The following is an 18,527-nucleotide window of genomic DNA, read 5'->3' on the forward strand; positions in this document are numbered from 1 at the left end:
GAAGACAACATTACTTTACATAGTAATATCCCGGACTTACGCGATGAGTGGGACCGAGCGATAATCATGCAACTCAAATTCGCAAAATTCGACGGCCAGTTTCGCATATAAATAGGTAAAAATTATGTTCATTTGAGACCAGAAAGTAAAGAAAACAATTCAATTTATTTGAAAAATGTTTAATAAAATGTTCAACAATACAACAATTTATATTACAGTATAGTATTATGCATTGCTACAATGCAAACCGAAGTTATTGTGACGTAGAAGGTTTCATAAACTCCAACGACGTCATCTGACGTGTCAATTTTTTTTTCCCAACGCAGAATTTCCTCCTAGCACGATTATGAATTTTTACTCCCCGATTTGTAGCAGAAATGTTTATTTCGCTGGAGTTAACTTTTTCTGAAATTTGTAGCCCTTTTTCAATTGAACTGAGTCCTTCTGTAAAACCTGCTACCTTCATTTGATCTTCTGATCGTACTGGGTCTAAAGGAACAGCCTGTTCAATGTTTTGATCTTGCTCACGCATTTCTGTAAGCTCATCAATTGTCACCTTCTGACTGGGTGAATCCGGCATTTCTTGGAAGCCATCATCATCACCCACCTCTACGTTTACTGTCTATCAAGTTCGACCACTTCTTCAAGCACATCATCAATTTCGTATGGATCTGGAGCTTATTCCCTCCTCCCCCCCCCCCCCTCGTTCACTCACCCTCTCCCCCTCCCACCCCAGAGTTTAAGGGGTGAAAAAAATTGACACCTTTTCTCCTGACGCCATTTAAAGTTTTATGTGACATTTCATTCTAAGAGTGTCCACTAATTCGCACAGCATTTAAATCATTGAATTTTTTACAAAAGTCTTTAACAGAGTGCTGGTTGCTTTGTCTCATGTGGGTGTGCAAACGATCGTCTCGCGTAGTAAGCTTTAAATGTTTCAATGACTCTCTGCTCCATCGCTTGAAGCAAGCTAGTTGAATTCGCTGGAAAAAATACAAACTTTCAAACATGAGTCGAAATTATTAAGATTTGCAGGAGCATGACCCGATAAACTGTCGATTAATAGCATCACTGTAACTGGGATTAACGTTAAACTTGCACATCCACGTGAAGCTATGAGACAAAACCACCAGCTCTCTGTTAAATATTTTTGTAATAAATTCAATGATTTAAATGCCGTGCGAATTAGTGGACACTCTTAGAATGAAATGTCACATAATACTTTAAATGGCGTCAGGAGAAAAGGTGTCCATTTTTTCACCGCTTAAACGCTGGTGGGGAGGGGGGAGGGAGGGGAGGAGGGAGGAGGGAACGGGGTGGGGGGGGGGGGCTGGAAATAAGCACCAGATCATATGAAATTGATGATGTGCTTGAAGAAGTGGTCGAACTTGCTAGACTTCAGGTAGGAAGTGATTACCAAACCAGTACCCAGAAAAGGAAGCTGTCACGCGACATTTAGAATTTGACTTACGACTCACGGCCAATCCAGCTTTAGAAGTACTTTTTAAAGCTCTTGGATTTTCTGTTTAGAATCATCAGCTGCATTCGCGCCGACCATGACTGTCAAATGGTTCAAATGGCTCTGACCACTATGGGACTTAACTTCTGAGGTCATCAGTCCCCTAAAATTTAGAACTACTTAAACCTAACTAACCTAAAGACATCACACACATCCATGCCCGAAGCAGGATTCGAACCTGCGACCGTAGCGGTAGCGCGGTTCCAGACTGAAGCGCCTAGAACCGCTTGGCCACACCGGCCGGCTCATGACTGTCAATCGATCTTTGGCGGCTTTGAAAACTGGGAAGGCTTTCCCTTAAGAGCTGATAAAAATTCCTTTAGGCATCTTCTTTCAGAACACAACAGTTACATCTATGTTATGTATGTTTTGGCTGGTACACCCACATTCTTCTAGTATTAGCTTGAGTTTCTCTGGCTAGAGCGACGCAGTATCTTTATCAGCGTTTGCCGCCTATCCTCTTTCTGTGATGCTATGTCAGTTACAGCGACATTTGAATCGGCTAAACCAACCGTTACTATCTTTAAATTCTTCATCTTTGACCTTCTCTCCAGTTTTTTCTTTCAATCTCTCAAAAAACAGTTAAGTCTGTAAGAAAACCGTGTTCTGATCAATAGGACGACTTTTCGCTCTAATTTGGTTATCACACCACAATTTTCACATCGTTTACATCTGAGCGATAATACCAAGATGTTTACAAATGATACTTGAATTCAAAGACTGAGCATTTTTCAGAGCTTCGAAAACTTCTTTTTTTTTACATTCCATAATTGTTCTGGATGTTGATTCCGGAAGATAAATTTTGTTTGCCAATTCACCATTTTTTTATTTTTGCTTCGGTGTCCTAGATAATAGATTGTTAGATTTACATTCCAAAGATAATGCCATTCTTTACTTATTTCATCCAAATCAATCAGTTCTGTTACGTCTGGATGACATTATTAGAATCTATTAATCAAGCCAGCACTGTGCATAAAACCATTTCGTACGAAACACGTCCGAACCTGTTGCAGACGGTCACAGTGTGGGCGGAGTGAGGGAATAGAGGCGTGCGGCACTCAAATAGACCAATCATTTAACTCCGGATTTGCGAAAACGGGGTAGCGTAAGTCGAGGTATTACCGGTAATAAAGACAGAAGAACATTGAATATAGCACACCAACAGGGCACCATAGGATGAAAATGAAGGTAATTAGACATAATGATACTGGAGAGAGATTCATTTGATCCCAAAACAAAGTTTTGTAAATGAATAGAGTGAGTACAAGTAAACAAAAACAATGCAACAACAATATCGCATTGGATCGCATTGTGCTGCAGAACACGTTGCAACAAGGTCCGGCATCGAGTTGATTAGACGTCTGATGACGTCCTGAGGCAGATCGGCCTACAAATCTATAACAACCACCTGCAGATCACGTACAGAGTCCCACAGCGGCATCTGACTATTTAGCTGGCCCACACATGCTCTAAAGGGGACAAGTCCGGAGAGCAGGCCGGGCATGAAAGAGTTGGAACATGATGTAGGAGCTGTGTGGGGACGAGTATTATCTCGCTGGAAAAATTTCCCTAGTAGACAATGTAGGTAAGGTCCCACGGGGTTGAAGAATGTCGTCAACATAAAGATGGTCCGTTAAGGTTCCACGTACCGCAAAAAAAAGACCATTACGCTGGCTTTGCGGGCAGTGTGGCATGTGGCAGTGTGGGTGGAACTGTGAAAGGTCTCTGTTGGATTGCTTTCATGTTAATTTCTTAAATCTGTTGTCATTTACGGCGTAAATTCCTCTTCTAAATTTACTGTGGTGTTTCTGACTATCTGGGAGGAGACTGAGTAGTGGAACGTGTTACTTTTACACATAAACAAGAACGATCTGTCACACTACTACACTTTAAAACACAGTTTATATGTAATTCATGTCACACAGTCTCATACGGAACCTACATCCGCTTTCTTTTATATACTGTATATGATAAGATACTGTCAACCCCCTTCCCTTCTGTGTGAGAGGATGAATGAGCAAATGTATTTCTAGTTGCATGCTTGAGGGTAGTAGACAAGCCTGTCTGCTAGAGAACAGTAGGACCAACGTCGGAACAGGTAGCTACGCTTTCTAAAAGCAGAGAGGTTTCTATTCTTAGTATGGTCCTGTCCGTCCCTTGTCATGTTGGTATAGGAAGCTGCCTCTCTGGCCACTTCCGTTTGTATTTGTGAGCCACCCTCAGGAAGGGACCACGGCAGTCTGTCCGCGGCTATCGTCTGAAGTGGTAAGATCTCCGGCTAAGCGCGTGTCTGCTAAGTCTGTAGGACAATGGATTTCTTAAGTTCAGCCTAACTGAAAATTTAATCACCTTTATATCAGGTTTAGCTCTAAAATATCTAATGCAACGCAGTGTATTTCGAGTGTGAAGTTCAGAATATCTTCCAGTAGTTGCTTTGTCACTACTTTGTGAGTAAAGTGAAACCACGTGTTGATCAGTAACTCTAACTAAGATCATCCATCTTAAGTGCGAATGTGCGTGAGATTATAACGTCTCGTCTTGACAATATTTTTCAATATAGCAACTTTTCTTTATGTTCAAACCACGTGGGGTGTACTTTGTGAGACCAGTACCACGTGCTTATACAATTGTTTGACCCATCAGGTTAATAGTAAGACGATAGTAACCAGTTCGAAGTTTTCTTTTGTAAATTGTTTTTCGATCTAATTTATTTTAATTATCAAAATTATTGTGGAGTTACACTCTTTGTGTAAACCAAGTTGACCACGTGAAGCATGTAGTGTAATCATAAAAGTAGCCCTCAGCTATTCTTTTCGGGAAGATTTCACAGAGAGTTAGTATGAATTTAGTATACCAGTATGTGGTAATTACATGACGGACAGGATTGCGCTACGAACGTAACTTCTTTGGGTGAAAATTGAATCGGTTGGTTGTGGTTAATTTCCTCTTGCATATGTTTCAACTCCCCCCATGAACCATGGACCTTGCCGTTGGTGGGGAGGCTTGCGTGCCTCAGCGATACAGATGGCCGTACCGTAGGTGCAACCACAACGGAGGGGTATCTGTTGAGAGGCCAGACAAACATGTGGTTCCTGAAGAGGGGCAGCAGCCTTTTCAGTAGTTGCAGGGGCAACAGTCTGGATGATTGACTGATCTGGCCTTGTAACATTAACCAAAACGGCCTTGCTGTGCTGGTACTGCGAACGGCTGAAAGCAAGGGGAAACTACAGCCGTAATTTTTCCCGAGGACATGCAGCTCTACTGTATGATTAAATGATGATGGCGTCCTCTTGGGTAAAATATTCCGGAGGTAAAATAGTCCCCCATTCGGATCTCCGGGCGGGGACTACTCAAGAGGACGTCGTTATCAGGAGAAAGAAAACTGGCGTTCTACGGATCGGAGCGTGGAATGTCAGATCACTTAATCGGGCAGGTAGGTTAGAAAATTTGAAAAGGGAAATGGATAGGTTAAAGTTAGATATAGTGGGAATTAGTGAAGTTCGGTGGCAGGAGGAACAAGACTTTTGGTCAGGTGATTACAGGGTTATAAATACAAAATCAAATAGGGGTATTGCAGGAGTAGGTTTAATAATGAATAAAAAAATAGGAGTGCGGGTTAGCTACTACAAACAGCATAGTGAACGCATTATTGTGGCCAAGATAGACACAAAGCCCATGCCTACTACAGTAGTACAAGTTTATATGCCAACTAGCTCTGCAGATGATGAAGAAATAGATGAAATGTATGACGAGATAAAAGAAATTATTCAGGTAGTGAAGGGAGACGAAAATTTAATAGTCATGGGTGACTGGAATTCGTCAGTAGGAAAAGGGAGAGAAGGAAACATAGTACGTGAATATGGATTGGGGGGAAGGAATGAAAGAGGAAGCCGCCTTGTAGAATTTTGCACAGAGCATAACTTAATCATAGCTAACACTTGGTTCAAGAATCATGAAAGGAGGCTGTATACATGGAAGAAGCCAGGAGATACTGACAGGTTTCAGATAGATTATATAATGGTAAGACAGAGATTTAGGAACCAGGTTTTAAATTGTAAGACATTTCCAGGGGCAGATGTGGATTCTGACCACAATCTATTGGTTATGAACTGCAGATTGAAACTGAAGAAACTGCAAAAAGGTGGGAATTTAAGGAGATGGGACCTGGATAAACTGAAAGAACCAGAGGTTGTAGAGAGTTTCAGGGAGAGCATAAGGGGACAATTGACAGGAATGGGGGAAAGAAATACAGTAGAAGAAGAATGGGTAGCTCTGAGGGATGAAGTGGTGAAGGCAGCAGACGATCAAGTAGGTAAAAAGACGAGGGCTAATAGAAATCCTTGGGTAACAGAGGAAATATTGAATTTAATTGATGAAAGGAGAAAATATAAAAATGCAGTAAATGAAGCAGGCAAAAAGGAATACAAACGTCTCAAAAATGAAATCGACAGGAAGTGCAAAATGGCTAAGCAGGGATGGCTAGAGGACAAATGTAAGGATGTAGAGGCTTGTCTCACTAGGGGTAAGATAGATACTGCCTACAGGAAAATTAAAGAGACCTTTGGAGAGAAGAGAACCACTTGTATGAATATCAAGAGCTCAGATGGAAACCCAGTTCTAAGCAAAGAAGGGAAGGCAGAAAGGTGGAAGGAGTATATAGAGGGTTTATACAAGGGAGATGTACTCGAGGACAATATTATGGAAATGGAAGAGGATGTAGATGAAGACGAAATGGGAGATAAGATACTGCGTGAAGAGTTTGACAGAGCACTGAAAGACCTGAGTCGAAACAAGGCCCCGGGAGTAGACAACATTCCACTAGAACTACTGATGGCCTCGGGAGAGCCAGTCATGACAAAACTCTACCATCTAGTGAGCACGATGTATGAGACAGGTGAAATACCCTCAGACTTCAAGAAGAATATAATAATTCCAATCCCAAAGAAAGCAGGTGTTGACAGATGTGAAAATTACCGAACTATCAGTTTAATAAGTCACAGCTGCAAAATACTAACGCGAATTCTTTACAGACGAATGGAAAAACTGGTAGAAGCCGACCTCGGGAAAGATCAGTTTGGATTCCGTAGAAATGTTGGAACACGTGAGGCAATACTGACCTTACGACTTATCTTGGAAGAAAGATTAAGAAAAGGCAAACCTACGTTTATAGCATTTGTAGACTTAGAGAAAGCTTTTGACAATGTTGACTGGAATACTCTCTTTCAAATTCTGAAGGTGGCAGGGGTAAAATACAGGGAGCGCAAGGCTATTTACAATTTGTACAGAAACCAGATGGCAGTTATAAGAGTCGAGGGGCATGAAAGGGAAGCAGTGGTTGGGAAAGGAGTGAGACAGGGTTGTAGCCTCTCCCCGATGTTATTCAATCTGTATATTGAGCAAGCAGTAAAGGAAACAAAAGAAAAGTTCGGAGTAGGTATTAAAATTCATGGAGAAGAAGTAAAAACTTTGAGGTTCGCCGATGACATTGTAATTCTGTCAGAGACAGCAAAGGACTTGGAAGATCAGTTGCACGGAATGGACAATGTCTTGAAAGGAGGATATAAGATGAACATCAACAAAAGCAAAACGAGGATAATGGAATGTAGTCAAATTAAGTCGGGTGATGCTGAGGGAATTAGATTAGGAAATGAGACACTTAAAGTAGTAAAGGAGTTTTGCTATTTAGGGAGTAAAATAACCGATGATGGTCGAAGTAGAGAGGATATAAAATGTAGACTGGCAATGGCAAGGAAAGCGTTTCTCAAGAAGAGAAATTTGTTAACATCGAGTATAGATTTAGGTGTCAGGAAGTCGTTTCTGAAAGTATTTGTATGGAGTGTAGCCATGTATGGAAGTGAGACATGGACGATAACTAGTTTGGACAAGAAGAGAATAGAAGCTTTTGAAATGTGGTGCTACAGAAGAATGCTGAAGATAAGGTGGGTAGATCACGTAACTAATGAGGAGGTATTGAATAGGATTGGGGAGAAGAGAAGTTTGTGGCACAACTTGACTAAAAGAAGGGATCGGTTGATAGGACATGTTTTGAGGCATCAAGGGATCACAACTTTAGCATTGGAGGGCAGCGTGGAGGGTAAAAATCGTAGAGGGAGACCAAGAGATCAATACACTAAGCAGATTCAGAAGGATGTAGGTTGCAGTAGGTACTGGGAGATGAAGAAGCTTGCACAGGATAGAGTAGCATGGAGAGCTGCATCAAACCAGTCTCAGGACTGAAGACCACAACAACAACATGTTTCAACTTTGGTTGAAATGGCTCTGAGCACTATGGGACTCAACTGCTGTGGTCATTAGTCCCCTAGAACTTAGAACTACTTAAACCTAACTAACCTAAGGACATCACACACATCCATGCCCGAGGCAGGATTCGAACCTGCGACCGTAGCAGTCGCACGGTTCCGGACTGCGCGCCTAGAACCGCGAGACCACCGCGGCCGGCCGTTTCAACTTTCTTCGTGTGTTATTTTATGAATGCTGTATTGTATGCAGTCTCCCAATCTTGACTCCATATTTAATGTGTTCCGTAAGATTACAAACTCACACTTTTACAGTCCTAAATAAGGCACCAGCTTAGTTATGATTCAAGTTTAATATGCTGAAATTTCAATGATCAATGTTAAAATAAATTTCCAAATGTAAACTGATTTATTTCTTTTTATTTAAATTCTCTTTATATATATATATATATATATATATATATATATATATATATATATATATATATATATATATATATATATATAATCACCGGTTGTCGTATGACTATTAAAAGATTATAATTAATGTTAGTCTGGTTGGGAATTTACTAAGCTAGACTGGATACCTGGTGAAACAGTTGCGCAGTAATGCAAGGTTAACTTCCCCAGACGGCTCACAGCTTTTAACCCACTTTTATGGTCTTGTCTATCAGCACCGTAATCAGAACAAATTAAAGCAACAACATTACAACTGCACTACTCACCATGCTGTCTCCACATCTGGATAAGGTTATCATCCGTCCCGAAAACGAATCGGGATTCGTCACTAAACATCACGTTTTGCGACTCTGTGACAGTTCACGTCTTTCTGGCTTGGTACCACTGTAGACGGAGTCGCCGATGTTAACGGAAGTTCAGAACAAGGTATGTTGGATTGCAAATTTGCATTCGGAATGCGTCTGGAAATGATTTGTAGAATATCTAACATCCATACGTCTGCTTTTATCATGAAGCGAGTCAATGTAGGACTCCTGACGGCTTACTGCACCATCCTAAGATCGTCTCTCCTCCTCTACCTGATCTCTCCAGACCCGTATTATATCGCATGTGAGTGCCGTCTCGCGTCCACCGCTCCAATATCGTCTGACGAGAGGCTCCCAACGATCGACCTGACGAGCCACACTCACTGCCGGCCACTTTGCGGTCTTCATGCCGATGATTCGGCTCCTCTCAAACTGGCTGAACTGTGAAAATTTTCTTCTAACATGTCTTTCTGGCATTCAACGCCTACTAACGTCCCCCTCCGGTCGGGATGCGCCGTGTTAATAGGACCCCTGTCCCATTGCAGCGCCACTGGAGGATCAGTGGGCTTGCGCATTGGCAACACACTTGGATCATTTGCATACCGGATCTCACTGTACGTATTTGCAAAGTTTCGCGTTTGTACTTTTCTTCCCTCTGAGTATGCTATTCTCCCGCGTGACTGCTACGGTCGCAGGTTCGAATCCTGCCTCGGGCATGGATGTGTGCGCTGTCCTTAGGTTAGTTAGGTTTAAGTAGTTCTAAGTTCTAGGGGACTGATGACCTCAGATGTTAAGTTCCATAGTGCTCAGAGCCATTTCAACCGTTTTATGCTATTTTCAGTGTTTATGGTGAAAATTAATAAAACCAACAAACTGCAGGGATGGATTACTGACAGGAAATGGAGGAAAAAAGGCACAATGAACGTGTGTCCAGAAATGCAGCGTTCTGACGGTAGATAGCGCAGACAAATGTAAGTTCCTCTGGTCACGCACAAAATTTTTGTTGTGTGTTACAGGTTGTGTGATTGACGCGGCATACTGTAAGCAGCAGTATGATCTCGTTTCATATCATGAATAAGGGTAGATGGCGTTTGTCTACTGCCTAGCAGATGTAAACTGTCGAGAGGCAGCACAGCTATACCAAAACCAGTTTCCTAATAGACACCAACGACATCACTTAACACTTCGACACCTTTTGGGCGCTTGTGTGGTCATAGGTCTTTTGAGATAAGCGAACGATGTGTGATGTGGTCAGTGTTTCTGCGAGTACTTACGAGTATTTTGGCATAGCCGTGCTGTCCCTCCACCTTTTCCATCTGCTTGGTCGCACACAGACAGCATCTAGGTTTGGTTCCGACATGAATACCAGACCGTTCTGTTGCTCACAGTACGGTGCCTCAGTCACACAGCCTGCAACACGCAAGGAACGCACGTCACGTGTTTAGAGGAACTTCCATTCGTCCTCGCCATCTACCGTGGAAACGACGCATTTCCGGGCACATATTCATAGGACCTTTTTTCCTCCGTTTCCAGCCAGGAACTCATCCTTGCAGTTTGTCTGTTGATTTTTATTTATGTTCAATCTATATATACAGGGTGTAAATTTTAAGTTGATAAACCAGAACAACTCGAAAAATAAGCTTCACACGAAAAAATGTGTAGAATCCAAAGTTGATTATTTTCGAGGGGGACATCTCCTGGTGCTAAAATTAGCCGCCACCCCAGCCCCTTAGGGGTCAGGCGGGAGGCAACTTTATAATTTCAAATGGGAACCCCCATTTTTTATTGCAGGATCAGAATATACATAAAAAGCTACGTACATTTTGTCTTAAACATTTGTTTTGATTCTTGGTAATTGGCGCTGTAATTTAAGAAAATCCATGTTCTCATTTTTGCGTGGAAAACGGTTACGGATAAATAAAAAATAGTTATTTAATTTGTAAATTTTGATTCGCTAAAACTAAAACTTATTACTAAGTAGGATATCTGGTTAGCTAGTTAGCTAGTCAGATGTTTTCATTGATAATTAAAAGTTGTGTGGCCTCATATCCACGAAACAAACAAAACTTACCCGAATCTGCGGAAAAATTAATATTTCGGTCAACATTTATAAAACACTAATTCCTCTCTCTCAAACCCCACCCTATAGTTAGAGAGAGAGAGAGTTTTAGTTTTAGCGAATCAAAATTTAGAAATTAAATAAGTATTTTTTATTTATCCGTAACGATTTTCCACGGAAAAATGGGAACATGGATTTTCTTGAATTACAGCGCCAACTCCCAAGAATCAATACAAATGTTTAAGACAAAATTTACGTAGGGGCTGGGGTGACGCGCTAATTGTAGCACCAGCAGATGTCCCCCTCAAAAATAATCAACTTTGGATTCTACACATTTTTTTGTGTGAAGCTTATTTTTCGAGTTATTCTGCTTTGTCAACTTAAAATTTACACCCTGTATACTCATGTTCAGAGAAAACAGAACAGCTTGAACGACTAGAGACAGTACTTTCATATTCACAAGACATGTATTACGCTGTTCCATGGTTTCGCGTACAGCCAGAGGACACAGATTTATCCAGAAGTGCCATTTGGATGACGTGTCGATCGTCTCCGAGTGTGGTCTGGGTGGTGTGACCTGACCCATCTCATCTTGTTCTACGGCCTTCAGTGAAAAATTCTGCACGCATTAGTTGCACTGCCGAAAAACTTCGCCCCACACGAGCAGCAATTTCCCGGGTGGATGCACCACATTCTCTCTCGCCAGTAATGCGCCCTCTTTCAAACTCATTGATTTGACGGTACGGTTCGCGCATACGTCTGCAAGGCACCTGCACTTCTACATGAGTCACACTGATCCATTTCCTTTGGTTTATAGCGAGAACGAGAGCCGTTGGCACCTTTTCCGGTAGGTGGTATTGCGACGCGATGTCGCTGTTGCCCTTGAGCCTGCGGGCCGACATTATTCAAATGCTGTTCATATCTGCAGAACATACTGACGTACATGTCTACATCTACATCTACACGGTTACTCTGCAATTCACACTTAAGTGCCTGGCAGAGGGTTCATCGAACCATTTTCATACTACTTCTCTGCCATTTCACTCTCGAATGGCGCGTGGGAAAAAGGAACAGCTAAATCTTTCCGTTCGAACTCTGATTTCTCTTATTTTGTTATGATGATCATTTCTCTCTCCGTAGGTGGGTGTCAACAAAATCTTTTCGCATTCTTAGGAGAAAATTGATGATTGAAATTTCGTAAATAGATCTCGCCACAAAGAAAACCGCCTTTGTTTCAGTGACTGCCACCCCAACTCACGTATCATATTAGTAACTCTCTCACCCCTATTGTGCAATAACACGAAACGAGCTTACCTTCTTTGCACTTTTTCGATGTCCTCCGACAATCCTACCTGGTAAGGATCCCACACCGTGTGGCAGTATTCTAGCAGAAGACGGACAAGTGTAATGTAGGCTCTCTCTTTAGTGGGTTTGTCGCATCTTCTATGTGATGAGCCAACAAAGCGCAGTCTTTTTTTCGCCTTCCCCACAATAATATCTATGTGGTCTTTCTAATATAAGTTCCTCGTAATTCTAATTCCTGGGATGTTGTTGTGGTCTTCAGTCCTGAGACTGGTTTGATGCAGCTCTCCATGCTACTCTATCCTGTGCAAGCTTCTTCATCTCCCAGTACCTACTGCAACCTACATCCTTCTGAATCTGCTTATTGTATTCATCTCTTGGTCTCCCTCTACGATTTTTACCCTCCACGCTGCCCTCCAGTATTAAATTGGTGACCCCTTGATGTCTCAGAGCATGTCCTACCAACCGATCCCTCCTTCTAGTCAAGTTGTGCCACAAACTCCTCCCCAATTCTATGCAGTACCTCCTCATTCGTTATGTGATCTACCCATCTAATTTTCAGGATTATTCTGTAGCACCACATTTCGAAAGCTTCTATTCTCTTCTTGTCTAAACTATTTATCGTCCATGTTTCACTTCCATACATGGCTACACTCCATACAAATACTTTCAGAAACGACTGCCTGACACTTAAATCTATACCCGATGTTAACAAATTTCTCTTCTTCAGAAACGCTTTCCTTGCCATTGCCAGTCTACATTTTATATCCTCTCTACTTCGACCATCATCACTTATTTTGCTCCCCAAATAGCATAACTGCTTTACTACTTTGAGTGTCTCATTTCCTAATCTAATTCCCTCAGCATCACCCGACTTAATTCAACTACATTCCATTAGCCTCGTTTCGCTTTTGTTGATGTTCATCTTATAACCTCCCTTCAAGACATTGTCCATTCCGTTCAACTGCTCTTCTAAGTCCTTTGCTGTCTTTGGCAGAATTACAGTGTCATCGGCAAACCTCAAAGATTTTATTTGTCGTCCATGGATCTTAATTCCAACACCGAATTTTTCTTTTGTTTCCTTTACTGCTTGCTCAATATGCAGATTGAATAGCATCGAGGAGAGGCTACAACCCTGTCTCACTCCCTTCCCAACCACTGCTTCCCTTTCATGTCGCTCGACCCTTATAACTGCCATCTGGTTTCTGTACAAATTGTAAATAGCCTTGCGCTCCCAGTATTTTACCCCTGCACCTTCAGAATTAGAAAGAGAGTATTCCAGTCAACTTTGTCAAAAGCTTTCTCTAAGTCTACAAATGCTATAAACGTAGGTTTGCCTTTCCTTAATCTTTCTTCTAAGATAAGTCTTAGGGTCAATATTGCCTCACGTGTCCCAACATTTCTACGGAATCCAAACTGATCTTTCCCGAGGTCGGCTTCTACCAGTTTTTCCATTCGTCTGTAAAGAATTCGCGTTAGTATTTTGCAGCTGTGACTTATTAAACTGATAGTTCGGTAATTTTCACATCTGTCAACACCTGCTTTCTTTGGGATTGGAATTACTATATTCTTCTTGAAGTCTGTGGGTATTTCGCCTGTCTCATAAATCTTGCTCACCAAATGGTAGAGTTTTGTCAGGACTGGGTCTCCCAAGGCTATCAGTAGTTCTAATGGAATGTTGTCTACTCCCGGGGCCTTGTTTCGACTCAGGTCTTTCAGTGCTCTGTCCAACTCTTCACGCAGTATCGTATCTTCCATTTCATCTTCATCTACATCATCTTCCATTTCCATAATATTGTCCTCAAGAACATCGCCCCTGTATAGACCCTCTATATACTCCTTCCACCTTTCTGCTTTCCCTTCTTTGCTTAGAACTGCGTTTCCGTCTGAGCTCTTGATATTCATGCAAGTGGTTCTCTTTTCTCCAAAGCTCTCTTTAATTTCCCTGTAGGCAGTATCTATCTTACCCCTCGTGAGATAAGCCTCTACATCCTTACATTTGTCCTCTAGCCATCCCTGTTTAGCCATTTTGCACTTCCTGTCGATCTCATTTTTGAGACGTTTGTAATTCTTTTTGCCTGCTTCATTTTTTACTGCATTTTTGTATTTTCTCCTTTCATCAATTAAATTCAGTATCTCTTCTGTTATCCATGGATTTCTACTAGCCCTCGTCTTTTTACCTACTTGATCCTCTACTGCCTTCACTATTTCATCCCTCAAAGCTACCCTTTCTTCTTCTACTGTATTTCTTTCCCCCATTCTTGTCAATTGTTCCCTTATGCTCTCCCTGAAACTCTGTACTACCTCTGGTTTAGTCAGTTTATCCATGTCCCATCTCCTTAAATTCCCACCTCTTTGCAGTTTCTTCATTTTTAATCTACAGTTCATAACCAATAGATTGTGGTCAGAGTCCACATCTGCCCCTGGAAATGTCTTACAATTTAAAACCTGGTTCCTAAATCTCTGTCTTACCATTATATAATCTACCTGAAACTTTCTAATATCTCCAGGGTTCTTCCATGTATACAACCTTCTTTCATGATTCTTGAACCAAGTGTTAACTATGATTAAGTTATGCTCTGTGCAAAATTCTACCGGGCTGCTTCCTCTTTCATTTCTTAGCCTCAATCCAACTCACCTACTACGTTTCCTTCTCTTCCTTTTCCTACTGCCGAATTCCAGTCATCCATGACTATTAAATTTTCGTCTCCCTTCACTACCTGAATAATTTCTTTTATCTCATCATACATTTCATCAATTTCTTCATCGTCTGCAGAGCTAGTTGGCATATAAACTTGTACTTCTGTAGTAGGCGTGGGCTTTGTGTCTATCTTGGCCACAATAATGCGTTCACTATGCTGTTTGTAGTATCTTATCCGCACTCCTATTTTCCTATTCATTATTAAAGCTACTCCTGCATTACCCCTATTTGATTTTGTATTTATAACCCTGTATTCACCTGACCAAAAGACTTGTTCCTCCTGCCACCGAACTTCACTAATTCCCACTATATGTAACTTTAAACTATCCATTTCCCTTTTTAAATTTTCTAATCGACCTGCCCCATTAAGCGATCTGACATTCCACTCTCCGATCCGTAGAACGCCAGTTTTCTTTCTCCTGATAACGACGTCCTCCTGTGTAGTCCCCGCCCGCAGATCCGAATGGGGGACTATTTTACCTCCGGAATATTTTACCCAAGCGGACGCCATCATCATTTACTCATACAGTAAAGCTGCATGCCCTCGGGAAAAATGACGGCCGTAGTTTCCCCTTGCTTTCAGCAGTTCGCAGTACCATCATAGCAAGGCCGTTTTGGTTAGTGTTACAAGGCCAGATCAGTCAATCATCCAGACTGTTGCCCCTGCAACTACTGAAAAGGCTGCTGCCCCTCTTCAGGAACCACATGTTTGTCTGGCCTTTCAACAGATACCCCTCCGTTGTGGTTACACCTACGGTACGGCTATCTGTATCGTTGAGGCACGCAAGCCTCCCCACCAATGGCAAGGTCCATGTTTCATGGGGGGAATTCCTGGGTATTTAGTCGAATTGACGATTGTCAATTACTGGGTATTTAGTCGAATTGACAGGCCTTAGATTTGTGCGATTTTTCGTACACCCAAAATTTATCGGATTTCTTTTAGTATCCATGTGGATGACCCAGCACTTTTCTTTGTTTAGTGCCAGTTGCCACTTTTCGCACCATACAGAAATTCTCTCTAGATCATTTTTTAATTGGAATTAGTCGTCTGATGATTTTACTAGACGGTAAATTATAGCATCATCTGCAAACAATCTAAGTGGCTGCTCGGAGTATCACCTAGATCATTTATGAAAATCAGGAACATCAGAGGGCCTATGACACTAACGTGCGGAAAGCCAGGTATTACTTCTGTCTACTCGATGATTTACCGTCTATCACTACGAACTGTGACCTCTCTGAGAGGAAATCACGAATCCAGTCACATAACTGAGACGATACTCCATAATTTGATTAATAGTCTCTTGTGAGGAATGGTATCAAAAGCCTTCTGGAAATATAGGAATATGGAATCGATCTGAGATCCCTTGTCGACTGCACTCATTACTTCAGGGCAATAAAGAGCTATGTTGCACAAGAGCGATATTTTTTGAATTCGTGTTGGTTATGTATCAATAAGTCATTTTCTTCAAAGTGATTCATAATTTTCAAGTACAGTATATGCTCCAAAATCCAACAGCAAATTGAGGTCAGTGATATGGGTCTGTAATTCAATGGGTTACTGCTATTTCCTTTCTTGAATATTGGTGTGACCTGTGCTACTTTGCAGTTTTTAGGAACAGACCTTTAGTCAAGTGAATGTGAACGTCCTATCTCTAGTCGTTCAAGATGTTCTGCTTTTTCTGAACACACACATATACTTTGCAGGAGGACTGCGCTCCTTTGGCAAGGGATCGTGGAGCTCCTGGAGTGGACAAAGGGAACTGAAGCGAAGGGGCGAGTAACGTGGGAATTCCCGATGTGGAGAGCAATATGCATAGTGGCTGTGGTTGGGGTGGGGGTGGGGGCGGGGCGCCGGCTTAGTATGCAGGGGGCGCGGCGGGCGGCATGTGACCCGAGATGCGGCTGATGCGTGTTCCCGGGAAACTGAGCGGCTCAGCGCGCGGACGTGGAGCCCATGCGCAACGACACGGCCTCGTTACCGCGGCAGCGCCGCGCCGCGCCGCGCCACGCCGCCGGGAAACTGGCTCACCGTCCGCTAACTTCGCGTCTACTCCGCTAGCCCTGTCCAGCTCTCCGATTGCTAATTGGGATAAACTGATGAACGACCCCTCCACGATGGCAGCAGTAGCATCTACGGCGGTTGACTGGGTCGACGGCGAGTTTCTCCCAATCGAGCTACCCACGGTACATCCCGCAGGAAGGCACGAAAAGATTCCAGTTCCTCCGCGCCTTTGCAAATAGAATGACCGTCCTTTCGACGTTCACGAACTGGTGCTGATTAAATGCAGTGACGCCGCGTGTCTCGATCATCCAGCACTCGACTTTCGAGACAACGGCCAGAGCAAGTTTTGACGCCGTAGAGTAAGGAACGCCCTCTCTCTGCAGTTGTCTGTCATTAAATTGGCCGTAAGCCTATAACATTGCCCTGAAATGATGTGTAGCGCGCAAGTAACGGTTTGTAGTTCGGCCAAGCACTACGAGAACTGTCACACCACGAACTCATTGTTGACACTCCGTTAGCAGCGTGTCATGCCCAACAACACTGATCGTTAATCATTTCTGAGATGGACATTTTGTTTCTGCTTGAATAAAACGAAACGTGAACGTACGTCATCTTGGACAGAATGAAACTTCATTAATCCCTCTGTATTTACAAAAAACTTGATGAAATCCTTTGAAAGATTTCATATTCACCATTGACTGCACATTTATTAGAGTATCCACTTCGGCAATTTCGATCCTTTGGTCATTTTCAGGTGGTTATAGGAGCCAGAAACACAGCATACTGAGTATTACCAAAATTTAAGTGAGCCGCTATGGTCCGTGACGCCGCAAAATGATCGTTGCTGACATGTGCAAGCGTCAGGAATTCAATTTCAGGTATTTTTAACCTATCCATCACATAACGATGATGTATGTGACAAAGGCTGCAATGATCCTCACGGGTTTACTTCATTTTTGTTGTTTTCATTAATACTGACTGCCGATGTGGTTACATCAACTGGAACCACCTGGAAATGACCAACTGGTCGCAACCGCAATAATGGATGTTCTAATAAATGTACAGTCAATGGCAAATACGAAATCATTTAAAAAGTTTAACTGTATTTTGTAAAGTTAACCATATGGTTTCATTCTCTCCAAGATGATCTTCATTTACGTTTGGTTTTATTTAATTGGAATAGTGAATATTATAATATATAGTCAACGTCGAGTATGAAGTCTTTCAAAAAGTTCTACTAGACTGTGAGCCCGGAACAAATATAACTGTGTAACTTAGTAAAATGTACAGCAAAGAGCAACTGACAAAAGCATCAGTTACAGTGCGATTTTTGTCGTCTTAAGAATCTAAATCAGTCGTTATGTCTTCGTACTTGGTTCAGTATGTTAACGAAACGTATCGCATGCGTTTCAAGTGTATTTTGTCATTCAAAAATTATTTTCCTTTTGACACTGTTTACTTCTCCTTGTATATTCTTAGCACTTTGTTTGGTTTCACTGGTGACTATTTACCCCCTTTCCTCATAAATACCTACAATTATACCTACGGAAAATACAAACTTGAATTTCTCCTCTGCAAGTGGTCTTGACCAGTTATTTTTTTAGAGACGGTTCATTATATCATATGCGAATGACACAACTTGAAAGTTTGGTGTTGAATGAAATATGACTATTGACCATGTTTGGTACTCTGGATGACACTATAGGCTTGATTTGTTGCAGAATGTGATCATTTCAGGTTAGTTTCCTTCCTGGAAATAAGTACGACACTTTTCTTCGCGTTCAGCACGTAGTCGACAACGGTTCGCTCTTTACAGTATGCGACAACAAATGTAAATCTATGGGTCTCCAGAGACCTTTTCAAGTGTCCAACTTCTATGATGTATAAATGTAGACTGAAGCGACGAATGAAAATTTGCAC

Source organism: Schistocerca nitens, chromosome 5, assembly GCF_023898315.1.
Source record: "Schistocerca nitens isolate TAMUIC-IGC-003100 chromosome 5, iqSchNite1.1, whole genome shotgun sequence".
NCBI classification, from domain to species: Eukaryota; Metazoa; Arthropoda; class Insecta; order Orthoptera; family Acrididae; genus Schistocerca; species Schistocerca nitens.